Source organism: Dermacentor andersoni, chromosome 2 (assembly GCF_023375885.2).
Source record: "Dermacentor andersoni chromosome 2, qqDerAnde1_hic_scaffold, whole genome shotgun sequence".
Classification (NCBI taxonomy): Eukaryota; Metazoa; Arthropoda; class Arachnida; order Ixodida; family Ixodidae; genus Dermacentor; species Dermacentor andersoni.
The window spans coordinates 225,015,545-225,038,178 of record NC_092815.1 but is presented as its reverse complement, the minus strand read 5'-3'; the positions used below and the strand labels follow the sequence as shown (position 1 = coordinate 225,038,178).

The following is a 22,634-nucleotide window of genomic DNA, read 5'->3' as shown; positions in this document are numbered from 1 at the left end:
GCGCAATATTCATTCACTGAAGCTTGTGTTCCTATCCGCCTCCTGTCTACTCGCTGCCTAATGAAGTAGGCAGCGAGTTTAATCACTGGCCTCCGGGCTGACGTGCTGTACCCCATCGTAGAAGTGACCATTAAGGTAAGCGCCACTGGTATCGAAATTGTACGCACAGGGGCAATGACTTTCTAAAAAATAATTATTCTCGAGTCAACAATATGACGCTAATGTCTGAAGGGCTCCGCATGTGGGTTTACATAGGATCACCCGCCATCCATGTGTGGGACGCGTCCCTGCACGAAAACAGTCCGCGAACTCAGGAGTGTGAAGCGGGGAAGTGACTATAAGCGATGCCTCATGGGCAGTACACTGCATAGGTCGGTTTCGCTGTCATGACACCAGTCTCCATGCATATCTGCAATACCATTTCGACATGGTGGCCCAGGCACATCAGAAATAAATAAATAACTCGCATGCGGTACATAAATTTAGACACTATAAAGATGAAAAAAGGCTGGCATGCTGGTATCCAGCTTTATGGATAATGATAATTTAATCAGGTTACACTACATTTATCGCAGTTTGGCATTTTACCTATGTCCTTGAGCTTTTCTTTCTTCAGTAAAACCTTAATCTCTATATTGTACCTGTGCCCGTGGCAACTACGGTTCCATCAATTTCTTTGCTACTTTTTTTCGCCAGTTCTCTAAACATACCTTGTTCATCTCGACTGATAACCAGTTACTTTTCCATCCTCTTAGAATATCAGCGCTCCAGGAAGGCGGACTTGTCATACAATGACAATGTGCTAAGTCATTTCCCAACTTTGGATGTGACCCGCTGTGGTTGTGTAGTGGGTTGGTGTTGCGCTACGAAGTACGAGATCGCGGGATCGGATGCCGGCCACGGCGGCCGTGTGTCAATGGGGGCAAAAACACCCGTGTACTTAGACTGAGATACACGTTAAAGAACTCTAGGAGGTCAAAATTAATCTGGAGACCCGCACAACAGCGTGCCTCTTAATCAGATCGTGGTTTTTGTCACGTAACAGCCTACAATTGAATTCTTATACGTTAATATTATAACTCTGTTATAGCCTCATGTATGGTCCATTATTACTTTTTTGTCCTCAGGCAGCCAGCTGGGGCCTCAACTAGCAGAGCACTACTCTTTGTGCTATCATACAGATCGTTCCCGCTGATTTCTTTCTTGCTGTATTTGCAAATCACCATGCTCGTTTTTTTGTTTCCGTCATTTGTATTCAATTTACCGTCATTGTTTTTTTTACTTCCGTTTTGATGGTTCTTAGTTCTCTGTTTAACTTTCAGTTATCCTGTACTTGATTACTAACTTTCTTCACCTCTTCCTCTATTCCATGTTCGCGTTTTTGGGGCAAAAGTATTCGTGAACTTTAAACAAAGCTTTCTCTCCGCTTATCTCACATTAAAAAGAGGCTGAACCTTTAACTGCCTTGTTTGTTGTCTTACCGTGGGCCCAGAACGCCAATCGGGCTGCCGTCGTCGCACGATGTGCGCTCCCCGCTCAGCGTGGTGCCCCCTTTATCACTTACATACAATTGCATTTTTATAATGTGAAGATACCGAATGCGGGACATCACACAACCACGTTTGGCTAGCACGCGCGCGTGCACAGTAATGACACTCTCGATAACTTTCCTTTTCTCCAAACCGGCCGAGAATTCACAGCATGAGGCTGGCGTCATACGAGAATTGTGTGTAACAATGAAAGTCGGAAGTTCACTGCCAACGATGGGCGGTTGAATCAGCCAGTGATTCAGAAAGTCATGCCACTGCAGCATTAGCTTGCGTGGCTCAGCAGCATTCCCTGTTAAATGTTTATAATGGTATCCGCTTCGCGTTCAAAGCGAAGCTTTCTTTGCCTTTTCCTTCGACTTTCCCACTGCTGCTGTCGCTGTGGCTGTTGCTGGCCGGCACACCGCGACGGGAGGTGCATGGTTCAGAGCGTGTATATACATGGAAGGACCATGGCAAAAAAGAAAAGAGACGCGAGGAACTCGTTTCGACCGAACCGCGGCGAATGTGCCTAATGCCCTCTGGAGCTCCCCGGTCGTGGTCACTTTAGTCTCTCGACAGCTGTAATTATCCGTGACCCCCCCCCCCCCCCCCCAAGCGCTTACCTTTCTACCAATGTTCAAGTCCAGAGGGAAGCTATATAGAATGGAAGAGAGGAAGGGAGAGGGGGAGACAATGGGTAGAACAGACGCAGTCGCGAAACGAGTCAAAAACAGCCTTGCCACTCTTCCCTTGCAGTTCCCATACAAATACAAGGGGTGGGGCATAGGGGAAAGGTGGCGTGAGAAGGCAAGCAGACGCTGGATAAACTGATGTTCAAGGTACGGTACGGTGCGTTTCTGTTATTACTGAAAAATAAAACCATGCATATATGTCTAGCGGACAACTTACGCATGGCGTGCAGAAGCAGAGCCGCATTAATTAAAGCGCACCGCAGGGTCTAGGCGACGCAATGGAATCGGTCGCACGTCAAATCAACACTTCTGTGCCCGCCGCGATAGTTTCGCGGCTATGGCACTGCTCGAGGTCACGTATTTGACCAAGGCAGCCGCATTTCGATGGGGGCGAAATAAAAAACGCTCATGCACTTCGATTTAGAGACGCGTTAAAGGATACCACAGCGGCAAAATTAAGCCGGAGTGTGCCACTACTGCTTGCCTCATAATCATATTGTGGTTTTGGCACCTACAGCCCTATTTTCCAATTCAAGTTTAATGCTTCTGCCCCGATGCGATGTGCCATGTGAGGCGCTGACAATGCTCAACCCTCTCAGACATTACGAAATATGGCGCAGAACAAAGCCTCAAGCAAACACCTCTCCCTTTGTGTTTTATGTACTGCGCAGACAAACAGCAGTGGTGCACACAAGGGGATGTTTAACATCAACTCTTGTGTTAGACAAAACGTTGAAAGAAATAAACATTCGCCGTCAACATCACCGATAATTATCGTGAATCAAAGGAGACAGCACAGAAAGCTTCGCTTACATCGATTCCCACAGTGCGTGGGATGTGCATAATTTTCTTTTTACTAAATAGTTTACCAATAATGCCACTTGTTGAACATCTGGAAATCATTCGAACGTTAAAGGGAAGCTGAAACGGTTTTCAATTTCCATGAATTGCTGGGGTTGGGAAGAACAGACCTAATAATTTACGGCTCCGTAATTTTTTTCTTCGTTTTATTAATATAAGGGGCGGAAATTGCTTTCTAAATTACCCCCGCGGACACGCCCCCATCGCTTCCCGTAGCGCCGGGTGAGGTGGTTGCCAGAGGAGAGAACCGGCGAGAGTGACGTCACTGGCGGGGACCGAGCTGCCGGACCGGCGTGCTCGCATGTGCTGGCATGCCTCTTTCCGCCCTGCGCTTTGCTGAACGACGCTACGAGAGATCTGCCGCCGCCGCCGCTCACGTTTGTTTTCTTTTGCGATTTTCGTAAACTGTTCTTTCCTTCTGTGCTGCGCGAGTGCCTACAACCAAGGGCGCCCAACATGCCCTCGTTCTGTGCAGCATTCGGCTGCGCGAACACAGGCGGGCGAGACGATGTGGTGTTTCACAGGTTCCCGAAGGACAAGAAGCTTGCAGCGCAGTGGGTCCGTGCGGTGAGGAGAGATAAGTTTGTGCCGATGAAATCAACTGTGCTATGCTCTTCATCTTCCATCAATACGCAGCACATGCAGGTGCACCTAGTTTAATGAAAGCCTGATTCGACCCACATTGATGCACTCGAGAAATGCGAACATTCGCAGCCATTAACGTCTGGTAACACAGTCTTAGCGTAGGCGGATAGCCTTACGACAAATGCGGAAACGCGTTGTTGCTAGCGTTGCTATACTCCGTTTCATACATCAGGTGCAACGCTGTGGAGGCTTGAGATACTTCTTGCAGTGGCTGCGTTCGCACTTAGAAAAAGTTCGGTGTTGCTTGACCCGATTTTTGAGAAAATTTTCCATATATAAGCTCAGTTATGAATGAAAAAAAGAAAAGTTTACCCATAGAAACAATCCGTGTACTTACACGGCTGCTAACACGTTCTTTTAAATCAATTTTCTTTTCGGTATTTTTTAATTGCAGCCCGTCGCGGCAGCTTCACGTGCATGCTCGCGCGAGCAAACGCCGCTGGCACGCTGCGAAGCATAGAAGGAAACGCGCGCAGTAATAAATTTTGGTGACCGGACTTCTGCGTAGCTTCCACAGCGTTGCACCTGAGGTATGACATGGAGTATAGGCTTGCCTAGTGACATTCGACGTACGGTTGCAGTTATCGTGTTTACCACACGGCGGTGCTAAAACTGCCTAATATCTTTATGTCAGCACTAGCATGGAACACGCATACCGATTCTTGATCGAGCCACAATCGCAAAGTCGTCGAACCATAGTATGAATATTGCACACATAATACCTCTGGCCATCTCTGGATTTGTATGATAAGCAACTTCCATGACTGTACCCCGCAGCACTCCATGTGCGCGCTTTGAAACGCGGCACTTATGTTCGCGATCGTGTATCAACACTCAAAAAACCACGGGACTACTTTAGACAAGCAGCGGCAAGGTGCTTGTCGTCGCGGAATCGCACCCGTGTTTACAATCTAATGAGAAGTTAGTGCTTCGGCATTCTTCCAGCAGCAAGTTCCCAGTGACACTTTAGCGCATGTTTTCTCCCGGCATTGGAACCTGCAGCTACATGAAAAAAAAAACATAAGTACCAGCTAAGATTTCCAACGCGCGAGAAGGTGCACATATCGCTCTCGCTGTTGGCACACTCTACATCGTCGTTGCCGCCGCTGCCGCCGCTGCCGCCGTTGCCGCCATCGTTTTCCGTATCGGCTGTCGGTTCGAACATGTACGACGAAAATACAAGCTGTCCGAGACAGCGAGAACGTTCCATAATGCTTACAACTCGGCTATGCAGGCAGAACAGAACAGCGTGCTACGCTCTGAAACGGCGGCGCCGACCGGCGACTGCCGCCAATGACGTCACAGCGGCCCCGACCAATCACGGGCAACAGCGGCGTTCGCGCGATGCCCTGAGGCGCTGGTGCGCGTTTTCTTGGAAAAACAGCCCCTTGCGTTTGTTTCCGCCCTTTTTGAACCAGATATTCGTGAACGAGAAAACCAGTCAAAAACACAAAGGACAAGATGAGATGTTCACACCACAACGACTGGACTATCAACTGAGGTTTATTAGAACCGGTGTAGTCCCAGCAAGGCCAGCAGAGCATGCGCAACCGCATGCTCTGCTGTCCTTTGTGTCCTCTCTGTCCTTTGTGTTTTTGACTGGTTTTCTCGTTCAAGTATGTACCAACTGGCCCAGATTTCAACCCTTCTGCAGATATTCGTGTTCAGGGGACTCAAAACTGTAGAATGCCGCAGAGAACTCATTTGTTTCGAAAAGTGTTTCAGCTTCCCTTTTAGGATGCTTTGCAGCGTCACGCGTCGTAAGACATCGCGTTACCTGACGAAACTCTTGAACGCCAGTAGTGCAACTTTATGACCCAGCTATACTATAACAAACTAGGGAGCATTTTATTTCGCTTGTTGGCCGCATGCGTTGTGGTTTGGAACCGCACATGTGGCGCCATCTGGAGGAAGCAGCTGAGAAAAGCTCATGTTACCGGCACGCAGTCACGCGTTGTTGGCTCCTAGAAGCGAAAAACTGGGTGCGCAGCCAAGAGAGGCACTTCTCTGTGTGGTTCCGGCTACGGGTGTTGCCAACAAACAGGAAAACCACCCGAAAGATAGCACAGGAAGAGAGAAGTTGTTTCATTATTCTGGCAATATTGTGCTGCGCTAGATTAGAGCTATACGGATCGCGAATTTTCATCGTAAGCACCAGTCATGTAAGCATTTCTAAAAATTAGGGCATTTTTACGATATCGACTGTGATTATTCCACGAAAACTTTCTGCGTGGTTTTTAACCTTCATTTTAATGCAGTCTACAACAGCATCTGCGCGTTTGAGAAATTATACACTGCACCTGTCCCATTTAGCTCGTCTCATTGCAGGTTGCAACAAAACTGCTTGTTGTCCTGGTTGGTGCCTGCTAAAAGACATGTTTTTTTTTTGCCGCAAGTTAAAACACACACAAAAGGAAAACACATGGGCGCCCGTGTTGTCTTCTATGTGTCTTCTTTTTGTGTGTGTTTTAACTTGCGGCAGAAAACACGTCTGTTGCAGGTTATTGGCCGTATAGGAGTGAGTGAGTGAGTGTCAACTTTATTATTAGAAGGGGTAAGGGATAAGGGTGGCTAAGGCCGTATAGGAAGCAGGAAGAAAAAGCGATTCTGCGCTTTTCTTGGCGTTTCCCACTTACAACACATTCTTTTCACCATTATTATGCTGTTGGCAAACAAACATATTTATCATACGCGGTGCACTTTGACATCAAATGCGAGCAACGTCATTCCGACGGAAGAAATCCTAGATGCAATTGCCTTATTTTCAAAAATTGACTCAAACTAACGTTTACAGACTCCTTCCCACTGCTCTTCGTCGTCCAGTCTCCTTCCACGCAAAGGGGAACCCAAAGAAGCCCGACGGTTCATTTAGTAGCTCGCACATACTGTGAATGCTAGACAATGCTGTGAAGCATCCCCCTGGGCTTTCTGTGCTACCACTCCCATCCTCCTTTACAGCCATCCATTGAAAATAAACAGCACATCCATAACGCACTGGCTCCTGCGCTGAGCGGCTGACGCACGCAGTAAGTCCGCCAAGATGCCATATTGGAAGCATTTTTTTTAATTACCCGCGAAGAAAGAAACAACTTGCACGACGCAAGCTTCGCTCCGAAAATATACATGCTGTACTCGCAGTTTCATCTAATCTGATTCGGCACCCAAAATGAAAGGACGAATGTGAGTACACCCAACAAGAAAAAGAGCTGGCAAGCCAGCCCAAGATAACGTCGGCCTTCACTGCTGGGTGCAGCTCCGTGCCTGTTCATCGAAAGGCTGCTCTTGACGGCGCAATAATCTACATGATTCGCACTGACATGGAGCCCTTCCGTGTTTACGAGAGGGAGGGATTCAAACGATTCATAACAGTAAGTTTGACAATATTATAAGCCGCCTTTCATCAAAGTACCTGCTTTCTATTCTTTCACATTCAAGTCAAACCAATGTCGCCTTATGTCATCTCAATCAATGCGCGGACCATTTCCTATGTCAGAACCAACATATTTCTTCACGTAATTATTGACCGACACCTCTGTTCGAGCCTACATGAAATGGCGCCTGACAGCAACTTCCCAGTTGTTTAAATACCTGACAGGATAGACGTGGGGGAAGTCAGTAGACGCAATGCTAAAACTCTACAGAGCTTTCTTTCTCAGTTTCTTTAAGATATAGTTTACCTGTACTTAACAACACCTGCACGACAAATATTTGTGTTCTGCAGGCAGTACAAGCTCAAGAACTCAGAGTTTGCCTTGGTTTGCCCAGATGCACGTCAACAGCGGCAACTATTTCGATTACTCGGGACCATCCAATGCAAACTCACATTACAGTGGAAGCCCTGAGAACGCATATCACACATTTTGCACGTGACCCCTATCACCACCTTGCAACACTACCTTCAGACAGGCACCAAGCATCATTTTCTAAAAATATTGTCATGTAAAACAACAACCTTCTCTCGGGCTTCACCGCAGCATCTAAACCATCAATACCCCCCTGGGGTCTTATCAGGTCTTATCAGCCCCACAGTACATCTCAGTGAACCAGGAATTAGGAAAAAGTCTGAGCTGTCGTCGCCTGTACTGAAACACCTGTTTCTGCTTCTTCTGCACGAGAGGTATGCAGACATTGCATATTTATACTGATGGTTGCACAAACATCCAGTGTTCATCCGGTGCTGTGCTTGTCCCAGCAAGAGCTATTACCATCAGCTTTAGGACTGACCACCCAATGACATCGACATCTGCGGAATTAGCTGCTCTTCGCGCTGCACTTTGTTTCGTCAATCGGGAACCACCTCGATAATGGTCAATCTTCAGTGACTCAAAGGCAGCCCTACAATCTGTGCTATCAGCTGTGCGTCGCGGACCTTACGAACGGCTCGCACTCGATATTAGATGCCTACTCCATACATCACATGAGAAAGGACACCATATGACGTTTCAGTGGCTGCCAAGTCACTGAGGCGTCATAGAAAACGAAGAAGCCATAATGCCGCTCGGGAAGGTCTTCAAGACACACAAGAAGAGGCCATACCACTTTCACGGTCCGACGCAGCCAGCAGACTTCGAGTGCTTGCACAGGAGATCACGCTCTCTCTATGGTGCACACTAAGCAGCGAGACCAACCATAGCAATCGTCAATACGACCTGCCCTCTATGATGCATCTCTTTATGCCAACTGGACTCCGCCGAAGTGAGGCCACTCTGCTTTATCGCTTGTGGCCAAGGGTGGCCTTTATGAAATCTTACTCATTTCGCATTGGAATGGCCGACAATGCTCTCTGCAATGCCTGTCTTTGCGAGCAGACGCTAGAATACATTCTGTGCAACTGTCCTGAATATAATGTTCAGAGACAGTCCCTGGTGTCCGTTCTAGCGCACCTTGACAATAGAACATGGTCAGTTGCAACAATTTTCACACATCGCCGACAGGAGACATCGCAGCTGAAGGCGACGAAGGGACTACTTCGGTTTATTAAAGAGACGGGCTCGGGCAAGCGGCTGTGACAGTGATGTCACGTACCACGCAAGAGTGATGGGCTGTAACTGACAATCTTTGTGCTGTGCTATGTGCTCTCTGTCTTTCCTCCGCATCTTTCTTCATATTATCTTCATTTTCATATCATCTTCCTATCGTTTTCATCATTCATATCGGCTCACGTGGATGCCACCGCCTTCATGCTCTTCCACGCCTGCCTTTATAAGAAGATTGTCGCTCAGAGATAACTTCAGTGGCCACGTCAGCTGGCCTCCCGTCCGGATCATGCTAAACCCGCTGCTGCTTTTTTCGCAGGTCAGTAACACTTGTTCTACGACGAAAATGAGTAATCGTTGCTTAGTCCAGCTGACGTGCCCCTATACTGTTTTATGCCTTTGTACGTGCAAAAAATTTTCATGTCACTGCTCATGTTGTGTGGTGACATCGAACCCAACCCAGGCCCCACTACGGAACAGTTGCTAAAACAGCTTATTGATGGTCAAAAGAGCATTAATCAAAGATTAGACAACGTCGAAGCTGAACTAAAGGAGGTCGAGGCGTCTGTGGCAATAGCAAAGGAAACGGGGGCGAAAGTTTGTTGCCTAGAGAAAGCTATACAAGATGTGGAGAGAAAACTAGTGGATGTGGAAGACAGAAGCCGCCGAAATAATCTTATTCTCTCTCGCAACCGTGAGTGTACAGAAGAAACAACGGCATCCCTGAAAGATACCGTGGTTACTGACTTATTTATGAACAGGCTCGGTGTTCTGGTATCCTCGGTTGAGCTAGGTTTGGCAGAAAAAGGTTGAACAAACCACGACCAATCATATTGAAGCTAATTGACTTCCGAGAAAACGTAAACGTGCTGAGAAACAGTTCGAAGCTAAAGGGAAAGAGCATTTCCACATCGGAAGACTTTTATGCTACCACTAGGTCAATTAGGAAGAAACTTTGGGATAGCACAGCTGAAATTAGTAAAGAGGGTGGCAAAGTAAAACTTGTCTACAACAAAATTAAAATTGGCAATGATATGTTTCAATGGGACTATTCCAAAATGCAAAGAGTACCTGCCTTCAGGGAAGCACCCACTCACGCACAACCAGACGTCATGACCCGCGAACCTCACAACATTCTGTTACCTTAATATAAATACTAGAAGCATAGTTAACAAAAGGGCCGACCTTGAAAGTCTTATTATTGCACACAAACCACACTTCACAGATATCATCGAGACATGGTTACATCAAGACATCGCCGATTTCGAGATTACACCTACCGGCTGCGCCATTTACAGAAAAGACCGAGGTTCCAGAAGCGGTGGTGTTGCAATAATTTTCGATGAGCCATTAACTGTGTCTCGGTTGCCTGATATTGCAGGAATTGAATGCGCTATCTTGAATGCCAACTTGCACAATTCGTGTTTAATTATCGGAGCCTTTTATCGCCCTCCAACCGCTGGAAGCAATTTCTTTGAAAGCCTAAACGAGTTTTTGCGTGGGCACAGAAATCATTCGAGTTACATTTTGTTGGCCGGCGACTTTTTGTCCCAGATGTTAACTGGTCAGATGAATTTCCCGAGGCACTTTCGCCAACGGCCGAACACCTTGTCGACATCGTTCTGCTTCACGATCTGTAACAATTGGTCAAACTGCCTACACGAGTTCAGAGCGGATGTTCATCAAGTTTAGGTTTGTTCCTCGCCAATTCCAAAACTCTCTCTCGCGATCCAATTATCAACGTTTTTGATGGAATATCTGATCATAAAACAGTGTGCCTGACAATGAAACTTAATCCTGTCTCCAAAGAAAAACGCGAAGAAATACTAGTTCTTGTGTTTTCACGCGCCAGCGATACAGATATTTTAGATACACTGGACAATTCCTCTTCCAATTTCGTTTCTGAGTATCGAAACAACGCCTCTGTAAACACTTTGTAGAACCGCTTCAAAAATCTGGTTACTTTGTGCATAAACAGCTTCGTTCCCACAAAACGCTACGTGAAACAGTCCTTCTAACACCTGGATTACGCGTGAGGTTGTTCGTCTAAGGCGCAGGGTTAAAAAGGCTCGGAAAAAGCACCAGGTACGCCCTTCATCGTCTACCGTTGATATGCTGTCTCAGCTACGCGTAAACTTGAAAGAGGCCATTAAAAATGCGAAAGACCACTACCAAACCGTTCACCCAAAAGGCTTTCTTGATTTCTCGCCGCAGACGTTCTGCCGTTTTCTATCTCCCAGGAAAAAACCACCCATCAGTCTTCTTTTGGAAGGGATAGCTGTGACTTATCAGGCGCTAATTGCTGATGCGTTCAATGATTACTTTTGCTCGGTTTTTACCAGTGACGACAGCAACTTTCCATGCTTCCCTGGCTTCGACGACAAACCACCTATTGACGCTGTTCATATAAGCGAAGAGGCTGTCTTTTCGCTCTTGCTTAACTTGGATATCAAAAAGTCGCCTGGTATTGATGGCACTCCTACTGTCCTTCTCTACCGATACGCTGAATGGTGCTCGAAGTACCTATGCCTAATATTTAGAACATCGCTCGCCAGTGCTGCACTACCCCGCATTGGAAACAAGGCATCATTACTCCCATTCCGAAGGCAGAAGACAAGTGACTTGTGTCATCGTATAGGCCTGTTTCCTTGCTCTGTACTTGTGCTAAAACACTTGAGCATATCATAACCAAACACCTGTCGACATTCCTTGAACAAAACGACGTAATTGATAACCGTCAGCATGGCTTTCGCCGGGGTATGTCAACCATTACATAGCTACTCGAAACTATTCATGACCTTACGTTGGCCATCGACAAGTGCAGTCAAATTGATATATTTTTAGACTTCGAGAAAGCTTTTGACCGCGTGTCTCATTCTAAACTGCTCTCAAAATTAAGACCAATATTCAAGAATGATTCTTTACTCGCATGGTTTGCAGCCTGTTTATCCCACAGGTCCCAGGCCGTCAACGTTGGCCGCACAACTTCTAAATCTGCCCCTGTGCAATCTGGAATCCCTCAGGGCTCTGTACTAGGGCCTTTATTGTTCTTGGTTTTTATAAATGATTTGGTTAGGGATCTTCCTGTTGTGGCACGGCTTTTCGCAGACGACTGCATTATTTATAAAGAAATATGACTCCGGCAGATCAGGAATTATTAAACAACGTGTTAAATTGCATACCGACATGGTGTTCCACGTGGCAAATGAGTATTAACATTAAGAAAACAGTGGGAATACAAGTAACACGTAAGGTTCAATCTTTTAAGTTCACTTACGTCCTCAATGGCACCAGTCTATCTGAAGTATCGAGTTATAAGTACCTAGGACTATTAATTGATCATGATCTTCGTTGGAATAATCACGCGACCTACATAATTAAGAGAGCTATGAAACGCTTAGGATATTTACGCAGATCTCTAGGTACATCAACGACAGAAATTAAACTCTTGGCCTATGAAACTTATGTAAGACCAATCCTCCAATATGCCGCAGGAATTTGGCACCCCCCTACAAAAACTGACATTCAAAACTCGAGAAAGTACAGAGCAAATCGGTCAGATTTATTTATAACCCTTATAGTTGGAAAACATCCCATACAGCCTTTTTACAGACAGCCAGCTTGGAGAGCTTGTAGACAAGGCGGTATCGTGATAGACTAAATCTCTCCTATTTACTGTATCATGACTAATTAGGAGTAGATAAGAATTGATGCTTTCAACAAGTACAGCGACGGCAAACTCCATCCTTCCACTCCAGGAAAGTCAGTGAATATTTTGCCAAAACGAATGCTTTTAAATATTCGTTCTTCCCGCGTACAATCCGTAATTGGAACGACCTGCCCGCTGAGGTGGTCGAAAGCCCCACTATTTCGTCTTTCATGTGCGCGCTCAACCGTTTGCGATAAGTAATTGTCTTCTATTTATCAAGCGTCTTTTTTCATGCGTTTTTATTCATGCGTGTTCGTTTCAGTGCTGTGACATCAAATACTCTCTTTGTTATGCGCAGTGCCGAGTGCTGTCATGCGCTACGTTAGGATGCTGTTGATAACGAATTTGTGTACCCGTAATTGATCATTTATTCGTGCATTGTTTCATATATACCCACTACTGCCCAAGGCCTGACACTCAGGCCGGCAGTATGTACCAAATAACAAATAATAATAATAATCCCCCCTCCCATCCCGCTCCCATGCGTAGGGTAGCAGACCGGTTGAGCTAAATCGGTTAACCTCCCTGCCTTTCCTTCTCCACTTTTTCCTTCCTTCCTTCCTTCAAATTCAGGCCGCCTTTGCAGTCTACAAGTTGCTATCGCGCGATGACCTCAGAAAGAAGTTCCTGCCCGGAATAGTGTCAGCGCTGAAGGCCTAAAATACCATCGTCATTAGCGGGAGCAGAGCACGTCTGTATCACACTAGATGTTGGGACATCGGGTCTACAGAGGGCTTCCTGGCTGTCGGGGCAACATTCATGGACAGCGACTTCCCGGTTCACACGTACAATCGCGTGCAATATGAGCTGTAACACGGTGCCGATGTTTAAAAGGACACCAAGACCGTACGGCGGCACGAGACATATGAATAACTGGAGGACTGCACACCTTTACAATTACTACTATTTATTACGCCAAGTTTTCGCATGTAGGCACCACTGCTCAGTCTTGAGGCCCTTTTCAACACGCGCACCGCATTGCAACTCATATTGCACGCGACAGTACCTCCCCAGTTTCACTCGCCTGACGGGGAGCCACACAGCTGCTGGGATCCGCTCCGAGTATGACGCATCGTTGCTGCAGTGGAACTTTCCTGACAAGGTGAACTATGTATTTTCGTACAATATCACCTCGTCAACTGTATTGATTTCATTTTCCAGGTCCTTCCCGTGGTGAGGCATAATGCTTGATCAATGGTACCGGAATTTGCATTTACGGGGTGGGAGACTGAAGAGGACGATGACGATGATCATTTCTACGACTGCCCGGAACGTGTAACCAAGGAGCTTCTAAGTTAGTTCCATAAGGTGGAGCAATTGCGATTTTGCGTCGCCCAAAGCCTGCAGCTTGCCGTAAATGTCGCCATTCGGCAGGTATACGCTATGAAATTACTCCCCCCCCCCCCACACACACATATTGGTTTCATCTTATTTTCATTTATGTACATTGATACGTCGTTCATTTATTATTATTTTCATGAACGATTGTTTGGGCTTAGCTTTGTTAAATAACTTGCAATCAATGCATGGAGAAGGAATGTATGACTATAATAATTGCAGTTTGAAAAGTAAGGGTGGAAAACTGTGCTTGTTATAGTTTCGGTACTTTAAAGCTTTATTATGCAACTACCCCGTGCTTATGTTTAGCCGAATTTTCAAGCGAGCTTCAATTTTTCATCCAGGGGATTCATGGTGCATTTGCTGCCATGGCCGAGATCACGAGCACTGCTTCCCGTGAAAGAGTGGCTGTGGATCATTTTTCTGCCGCAGGCCAAGCACAAAGATTACGCGACTTCAAAGTCTGCCTTCACCACGTCAATCTACTCTTCTCAAATACCTCTAAAGACTAAGAAAAACAAAACTGACACATCATGTAAAGAATGCCCACGGTGATCCCGAACTTACATGTTAAAAGATTTGGATTTTGTTGGTTCCTTGTTCAAGCTATTTTGTCTTGTCGTATTTTGTGCTCCTTGCTATTTTTCGCCTTTCGTGATCTCCCTCTCCTTTTTTTTTTATTTACACCCCTCCAAATCCCAGCCCGGGAAAATGAAATCCTGCGTACGTCACTCCCAGTACAAATCGCTCTGCCCGTAAACACAGTTGCCTGGCATGTAAGCTCAGTCAGCGAGGCGGCAGTCTGCTGCTGGTATGTTTATTTGAATTACGAAGCCCATTTTATTAAGATAATACGAGTCATAGTTCCGTAGCCATGGCACTACACGCACGACATTTTTTTTTCCAAAAGAACAGGGAGATGCAGTCTATGCGTAAATTAGTACTCAATTTATCGTAGGGCTGGAGGAAACAGCTCTGTCTGTTTCCACTTTATTTTGTCTAATGCAGCCTTGGAGTATCACAACTTCATACAGTGCAATACCGTACGATAGCGTATGTCATCATTCTTTCTGGAAATCTATTGCACTGCATGTTTGCCGTTTGCACTACCTGTACTTGCAGTGGCAATTTATTCGCTGATTGTCATCCTCGCTTAATGTTAGGACCCAAATGCCAAGGAAGTCGCACAAAAATGCGGCGCCGTCGTTGCATCTACACGCAAGAGCACCGCCGACACGGAAGATGTGTTTAATGTGTCCGGTCTGCGCTTAGAATCTCCCAACGCGATGAGGTGTAATTCACAGCTGCGAACGATGGGAAAGCTCATTGCCACTTTTTCGAGTCATGCAGGTCTGACAAAAACTTTGCATGCGTGCAAGAAGCCTAAACTGTCTAAATATTAACAGAGGCTGGCGACAGACTTGATTGAGCTTCTGCCCCCTGTAGTGGAAGCCACGGAGTTGCTGCAGAAAACGCACGAGATAGCCGGGCTTCTGCTTCCCGCGTTACGGATTATGAAAGTTTCCCTTGCGGAAATCTAAAACAACGGCACACTTCTTTGCAAAGAGGCGGCGAAAGGCCTACGGCGTTGCCTGTAGAAGCGGTTCTCAAGCACGTAGACTGACTCTGTTTTTAAAGCAAAGCTTTCTTTACCTCTTTGTTCGACTTTTCCGCTGCAGCCGCTGCAGTGGTCTTCTTGCACGCCGCTAACGCTGGCCACGTCGGGAGGTAGCTGAGGCATGGTCATGTCGGAAAGTACATAAAAGTCATGCGCTGTCCGCGTTTTCCTTCATGACATTTGCTTATCAGCTGTCGTTCTCAAAATTGCACGGAAGAACTATTTAACTAATGCAAGACAAGGTGTGAGCCACGTGGAGGGCCTGCGGGGTTGTGGTCCACAACTCGCCAAGCGACGCCCTTCGGCGACGCCTGATACAGGAGTGTGGCCCAAAGGAAGGACCACCCAAGAAGTTCGTGTCAACGCATGCGCTGCGTCGCATGTGCCCTCTGGACGCCGTGATTGGCGTGACCCCACCACGAAAGCAGTGCTGCCGTGCTTTTCTGCACCCGCGACAGCAACGACCGTAGAGGGAGGAGGCGGGGAGAATGTTAGCGAGGGAACAGAAAGATAGGGGAGGCAGTTTTGTGAGCTGCAACGCTGCAGCCTAGAATGGCGCCGAAGCGGGCACTTAGTGCCGAGAGGACGAAAGCTACAGATTGCGTCGAGCGGAGCAAGAGCGACAAACACAAGCGGAGCCGGCAAGGTAACACCTCACGTCACGCCTGTCATATGCCGTCCATATATCACCGTCAAATAACGTCTATGAACGCAAACAGCAGACAACGCTTGGCTTACGTCGATTCCCACACTGCGTGGGATCTGCATTTTTTTTTTATTTTTGACGGGTGCCTTCCTAGATCCACGGCTTAAGTCTTGGTGTTCAGCTGCAACAGCCTAGCAGATGCGTTCTGCTGTGATGGGGAGAGGAACTCTCTCGTTAGAGCAGGACAACGCCAGCACCGTCACGAACGCAAGTCTATGAAGCAAGGCCAAGCAGACTGATGTTTAAAGATATTCAAGCAAAATGAAAGTGACCACCAAGACAACATGCCTGCATCTATTGCAGGGGAAATTTCTCTTTACCTTATAGAGGGAACTTGCACAGACACGGTTATGCCGCTGACCTATTGGAAAGTGAACGCTAGCCGCTTTGCCTTGCTTTCGCGCTTCGCAAGGGCAGTTTTGTATGTGAATGCGACGTCAGCTGACATATAACGCGTGCGTTCTGCGGAATCCCTGATAATAACCACGAAGCGAAATTGGCTGTCAAGCAGCTTTTCGGAGCAACTCATGTTTGTGAAGTGCAAGACATAGGTAGAAGACAATTGTATTATCTCATTTTTTTCTAGATCTAACTGTTGAATCAGCCGTCATTTAAACTTCGGGTTTTCAAAACTAAACAGCGGAGCGCCCATTTAACTCATGACATTTTGCTTCAAAATTTCGATGAATAAAGCCAAACTAAAGCTTCTTTTTGCCACTTGGACTGCTTGCCGCCTTTACTGCAGCACTTAAACATCAGGAGGACACCTAAGCAAAAATTTGCTACGTCGTCATTGTAGCATTTGTACATTTAAGTTTAAACAACATTAAAACATCACAGGCCGTTAAAACATGCTGACCATGCAAATACTATAGGTAGCGGGAGCACTGCCCCTATGAGAATCGGTAGGGTGGTTGTACTGCACGAGATACGTCACTACGCCTCGACCTTGGTAACGTTTTTTGCATATTTCGCCAGTTGTGAACACACCTGATGACATTAACTTTACGGTGCGTTCATCGGTAACTCGATAAAACTGCCAAGGTGCCTTTCCTACGTTGAGGAATTACAGGAATGGAATTTATCTGCCCGGCCATTTCCCGGGTGAGAATGGGCTGAGCTTTTCATCGCGAGGAATTGAAAGGAATGGAATTGGGACGGAATGGGGGCGCCCATTCCGCAACACTGATTGGGAGGCGATCGTCAGCTTCCCTCGCGTGCTTTCACTCGCACCTGACGCACAGCGACGCTGTTATCGGCCTTGCACTTTATGCGGAACCTCACGGCAATTGCGACGGCAAGAACGCGCCTCGAGTGTCGACATAATTCTTATAGCAATGAAAGAGAAGTACAATTGCCGAAACGTCGCCTCCTGTCTTCGTCTTCGTCACATTTTGCTAATCGTCGTGAATTCCCATTTCTCATATTCTCCGTGTCTTGTCTTGTTCTCAGATGCAGTAATTCTATATAGAGCGCAAATAGACTGCACCAATGTTTGTCGACTTACGGGATCTCGTGAAGTTCCGAAAGATATGTGAGAGATAAAATGCGATGACTGTAGTTTTTAGCAGTTACAAACACGGCGTACAGATCACCGACCCGCACAAGTGGGCTCTGTGTGAGGCGTTTACTAGGCTATTTAAGCGTAGCAGGACAATATTAAAGGAGCTGAAGCAGCCACTACCAGCTTGCACCCTTTCGTCGGCTGTATTATCCGCGAATTTTAGTGTAGCCCGCGCGAATCTGCCCCGAAACTTCAGTAATAAGACTGCGCTCAGAAATGCCGCTGACGGTTTCTATTCCACGACTGCCCGTAGCAGGTGCCGTTCGCGTACCTCGGGCAAGTACGCGTGCAGCGCGGAGCATATTCAAGCTCGCCTGATAGGTGACGCGCGGCCGCAAGTACCGGCAATGCCCCAAACCAGAGTACAAGATCATGAGTTAATAATCTATTGAAGTTTTGGCCGTAAACATATACGGAAAAACATTATGTTAGAACTGAATTAGAGCGGTACCTTTTTCTACGAATGTGAATTATTGAAACGACCTTATGGCCCATTATTATTGCGATAGCAAATATACGGACACTGCAGGCGCATCTCTACCGTTGGCATCGCCTTGAGGTTTGGTATAAAGCCCAATTGCGATAAAATCGTCGCTGCACGCCATATGCTGTATGTGCTAGTGGAAGCGTGCGAGGGTGAGCCGGCGATCGCGATTTAATCTCGCACACACAACGGACGAAAGCAGGGAGAAAGCGCGTCACCTTGTGTCGCGCGCAAGGCTTCGCGGGGAGGGTGGAGAGGGGGGGGGGGCTTCTACTCCCAAGCGGCCCGGGCAGCCGCGCGCGCCTCGCCGAAGCGCTCTTTCATGAAAGCCATCGGCGACGGGTACCGAGTCCGCGCTGTGCTGTTTTCGACATTTCGTTCGCGGTGAGGCGGCTGTTGCAGGAAGGTAAATTCGCTCGCTGCTGCTGCCGCGTTTCCTCCCTGCAGCGTTTTGACAGCGAGTTTCTGCGGCCATCGAGTGAGATGCGTTCATATTTGCTTGTGCGCATGTGACACCATGCTTGTTAAGTGAGTTAGTTGCCTATGTTTGCAAGTTTATACGGCCTATAAACCTATTATTCTTAATTCGTATGGCTTTCCACTAATTTGCTATCGCAATCGATACTTCGCTTCTCTACCGAAGCTGCTACTTCTTTAACGCTCCTTGAATTCTTACCTTGAAGTTAATATAATCAAACGTTTAGTGTCATTAGAACATGTTTTTCTAACATTATAAAATGTTTCCTACTTTTGACTGGTATTTTTATTATTAGTTGTATTATCTACATGGAGCCCCTCTCACAACTCTTGAATTAGTTCTGGGCTTGACTAACATAACAAACGCAGTAGATCCAACGTGCCTTGTTGGAATCTACATAGAGCGAAGCTTTCCATAAAAACATAAGGAGTGCTGAAACACGTGTGCCTTTTTATTCAATGCAAGTGCAAAGTGAAACCGAAGGCCGTATTTAGTTATTTCATAGAGGAAATGCAATGTCTTGTAAACGGCACACATATGTGTAAAATAACGGTTATTGACGTGAGTTCGTGGTTGTCACTTCAGTGAAGTAGCACACCGTTCTGCGCCATTTGTTTGGGGTGCCCGACATCCCCTTGGAGGCACAGGTGTGACCGTCCTGGCGGTTGCCAGACGGCGCAAAGCATGCACAACGCGAGGCCGGTGCTTGCTCTCCCATCTCAATGCGCACCTCCTCCTCCCCCTGGGCGAGGAGAAAATCCAGGCCTCTCCGCGTCGCATCCCCTCGCCCTCTCCAGCAGCGGAAAACGACCGGTATGCGCGCGCCTGCTTACCCCCTCTAACTTTTAATGCTGCAGGCAAAGTAGATTGAGCCATCGCTCCTAGATGCCACCACCGTCCCGCAGCCGATGAAGTGGTAATGAATTGGTGGGAATCCACAAAGGACTGAAGCAAGGATGTCCATTTTTATAAACACTTTTTGTGCGTAAACAAACAAGGACGAAGAAAAGCAACACAAGGACGAGCACTTTCTAACAACTGGTTTTATTTTCGAAGAACTTCCTGCTTAAATACCCACAGATCTGCGCGATCTAGTCAACAGAGCACGCCTATAGCGCATATAACACTTGAGAGAAAATGGCGTATCCATTGCTGGATAAAGAAAATTCGCTTCTGTCATCGCATCTTTTACGCATTTTCATCGTAAGTGCTTGTTACATGCGCCTTGCTGTTTTTCTGTTGACCGGGTGATATGATCCACGGCATTTTATCTCAAGTGTTATATGCGCCATAGGCGTGCTCTGTTGGCTATCGCGCAGATATGTGGGTATTTAGGCAGGAAGTTCTTCGAAAATAAAACCAGTTGTTAGAAAGCGCTCGTCCTTGTGTTGCTCGTCTTTGTCCCTGTTTGTTGGCGCACAAAAAGTTAAAAAAAAGTGAATCTGTTCCAACTAGGCCGACTCGCAGTTAAGGTTGTCCTGTCTTCATTGTTGTTCACGCTTTATCTTAAGGGCACAGAAAGCCGACTGGAAAACAGCCATTTAGGGTTTCATCTACTCTACATGCGTAATGGACAAATGGTGCAAAAGAAGCTTTCTGTACTGATGTATGTGTGCCACAGTGTGCTACTAGAGGACAATAAAAGAGATATACAGACACATGCGAATATCTGTGGCAACGCAGCGACAAATCTAGGCCTCAAGTTCAGCACAGAGAAATTGAGAATTATAATCTTTAAAGAAGCTACGAGCAATTACTTAGTGTGAATTGAACAGAAAGTCATACCTATATTCAAGCAATGTAAATACATCGGCGTATATATTGCTACGGAACAGCCGCCACAGTGTGGCTGCACTGAGGAGGACGAAGACGACGTGTGTGCCGGTTTGATATAGCGTCGCCATTTTGGCCTCCGTGAGCTTACCTGTAAATAAATTGTAAATAGTATTCGGCTTCAGCTTCACGTAACATTTTTTTGGTGGAGGTGGACGTTCCCCGTACCCGTCATGGAGCTTCGCAGCGGTCGCAACGGCGACAATGCCACTTCGGCTCCTGCTGGTGGCACTTCATCTGCGCAAGCGTCTCCGCCTGCAGCCCCGACCTACGTCGCCGTTTCCCCACCTCGGTATCCTGGTGATTTCAGCGGAGTCGGCAGTCCTGATGTTGACGACTGGCTCCGTTTATACGAACGTGTCAGCACCAGTCACAGGTGGGATCTGACTGTTATGCTTGCCAACGTACTTTTATACCTCGACGGAGCTCCATTGGCGTGGTTCCAGACTCACGAAGAGATCTCAAGCTGGGATCTCTTCAAAGACAAGCTACGCGACCTTTTTGGCAATCCGTTTGGTCGACAAGTCCACGCCAAGAAAGCCCTTGCCACACGTGTGCAGACGTCGACCGAGTCCTACGTGTCGTACATTCTCGACGTGTTGGCCCTTTGTGCCAAGGCTGACCCGAACATGACTGAGGAGGATAAGGTTAATCACGTCCTCAAAGGCATTGCTGACGACGCCTTCAATTTACTCGTGTTTACGAACGTCACCAGCATCGATACCATCCTCAAGGAGTGCCGCCGTCTCGGGCATGCTAAAAGCCGCCGGGTATCCCAGCACATCACGCGACTTCCCAACACAGCTGCTACGTCATCCTGTGACGACCTCTTCCACCAGCCGTCGTGATGTGACAACTTGACCCATATCATTCGTCGTGAGGTCGAAGCGGCACAACCGGCGGCCCCTTCATTCCCGTTACCTGAACATTATCCGATGACAATCTCCTTGATCCAGGCCGTCGTCCGTCAAGAGTTGTCCAACGTCGGCGTGCAATCCATTCGTCCCGTAAGCTCGGAACCTTTGCCTCCACGCACGTCCCCACCGCGCTCTTCTTACTCCTCTTATGGACAGCGCAACCCCTCGGAATGGCGAACCGTGGACGACAAGCCGATTTGTTTTAACTGCCGACGCATTGGACATGTCGCTCACCACTGCCACAGCCGCTGGATTTCTCCAACGCGCTATTATCCTGATTACCCCCCTCGCCCCTATACCGCATCCTTTTCCTTCGCCCCTTCTATGCCCGCTCCATCATCTGACCCTGCGACACCTTTGCCACGACCCCACTACTCCCGCTCGCCTTCTCCCTCCCGCCGCCAATCTCGCTCGCCCCCGTCACGCCGTGCTCCTTCTCCGACCTACTCGCCGCACCCCCGACCGGTAAACTAGACAGTGCAGCTTCTGGAGGTGAAGCTGCATTGACGACATTGGTACAAAATCCTCGCTGCACCTTACCCACGCACAAGAATCTTTTCGATGTTCCCGTCGACAATGTTCCTGTGTGCGCGTTGACGGACACCGGGGCGCATGTGTCCATTATGAGTGCTGCTCTTCGCCCTCGGCTCAAGAAAGTTCTGACGCCTACCCCGAACCGAGTTGTACAAGTCGCCGATGGAGGGACTGTCGCTATTGTTGGCATGTGTTCTGCCCGACTCACCATTGCTGAGAGACACGCCGTCGTTCTCTTCACCGTCATCGAGCATTGCCCTCACGAACTCATTCTCGGTCTGGATTTTCTTGCCCATCATTCTGCCCTCATTGACTGTTCCGCCGGCTCACTTCGCCTTGACTTGCCTCTCCTTGCCGACCTTGTGGACCCGCCTCCAAGCCATCTGAGCTGCATAGATTTTATTCGCCTACCACCTCACTCTGTGACCCACGTCGACTTGTTGTCCTCTCCAGCTGTACCTGACGGCAATTACGTGGCCGCACCAATTCCGGCCGTTATGCTTACACATGGTGTTACCGTGCCGCACACTGTGCTGAAAATTACTGGCAACAGCACCTGCCTTCCACTTGTCAATTTCGCGCTAACCGCGCAAGTTCTGCCTCAGGGGATCTCCTTGGCTATAATTCGCGCTTTGCAGGATGATGAGGTCGAGCCATTCACAGTGGAAGATCGTTACAGCTCCGCCCATACCGTGACGTCGCCGCATGGTACTGATGTCGACATAAAGAAGATGGTCTCCTTTGACCTTA

At 47.5% G+C, this 22,634-nt stretch overlaps 1 protein-coding gene across 1 annotated transcript in view; it reads right to left on the bottom strand.

Moving 5' to 3' along the window:
• The window catches only part of LOC126539762 (ATP-binding cassette sub-family C member 4-like), a 390,950-nt gene that overhangs the window by 289,176 nt on the left and 79,140 nt on the right, over window positions 1-22,634 (bottom strand). The gene's annotated exons all lie outside the window — the stretch shown is intronic.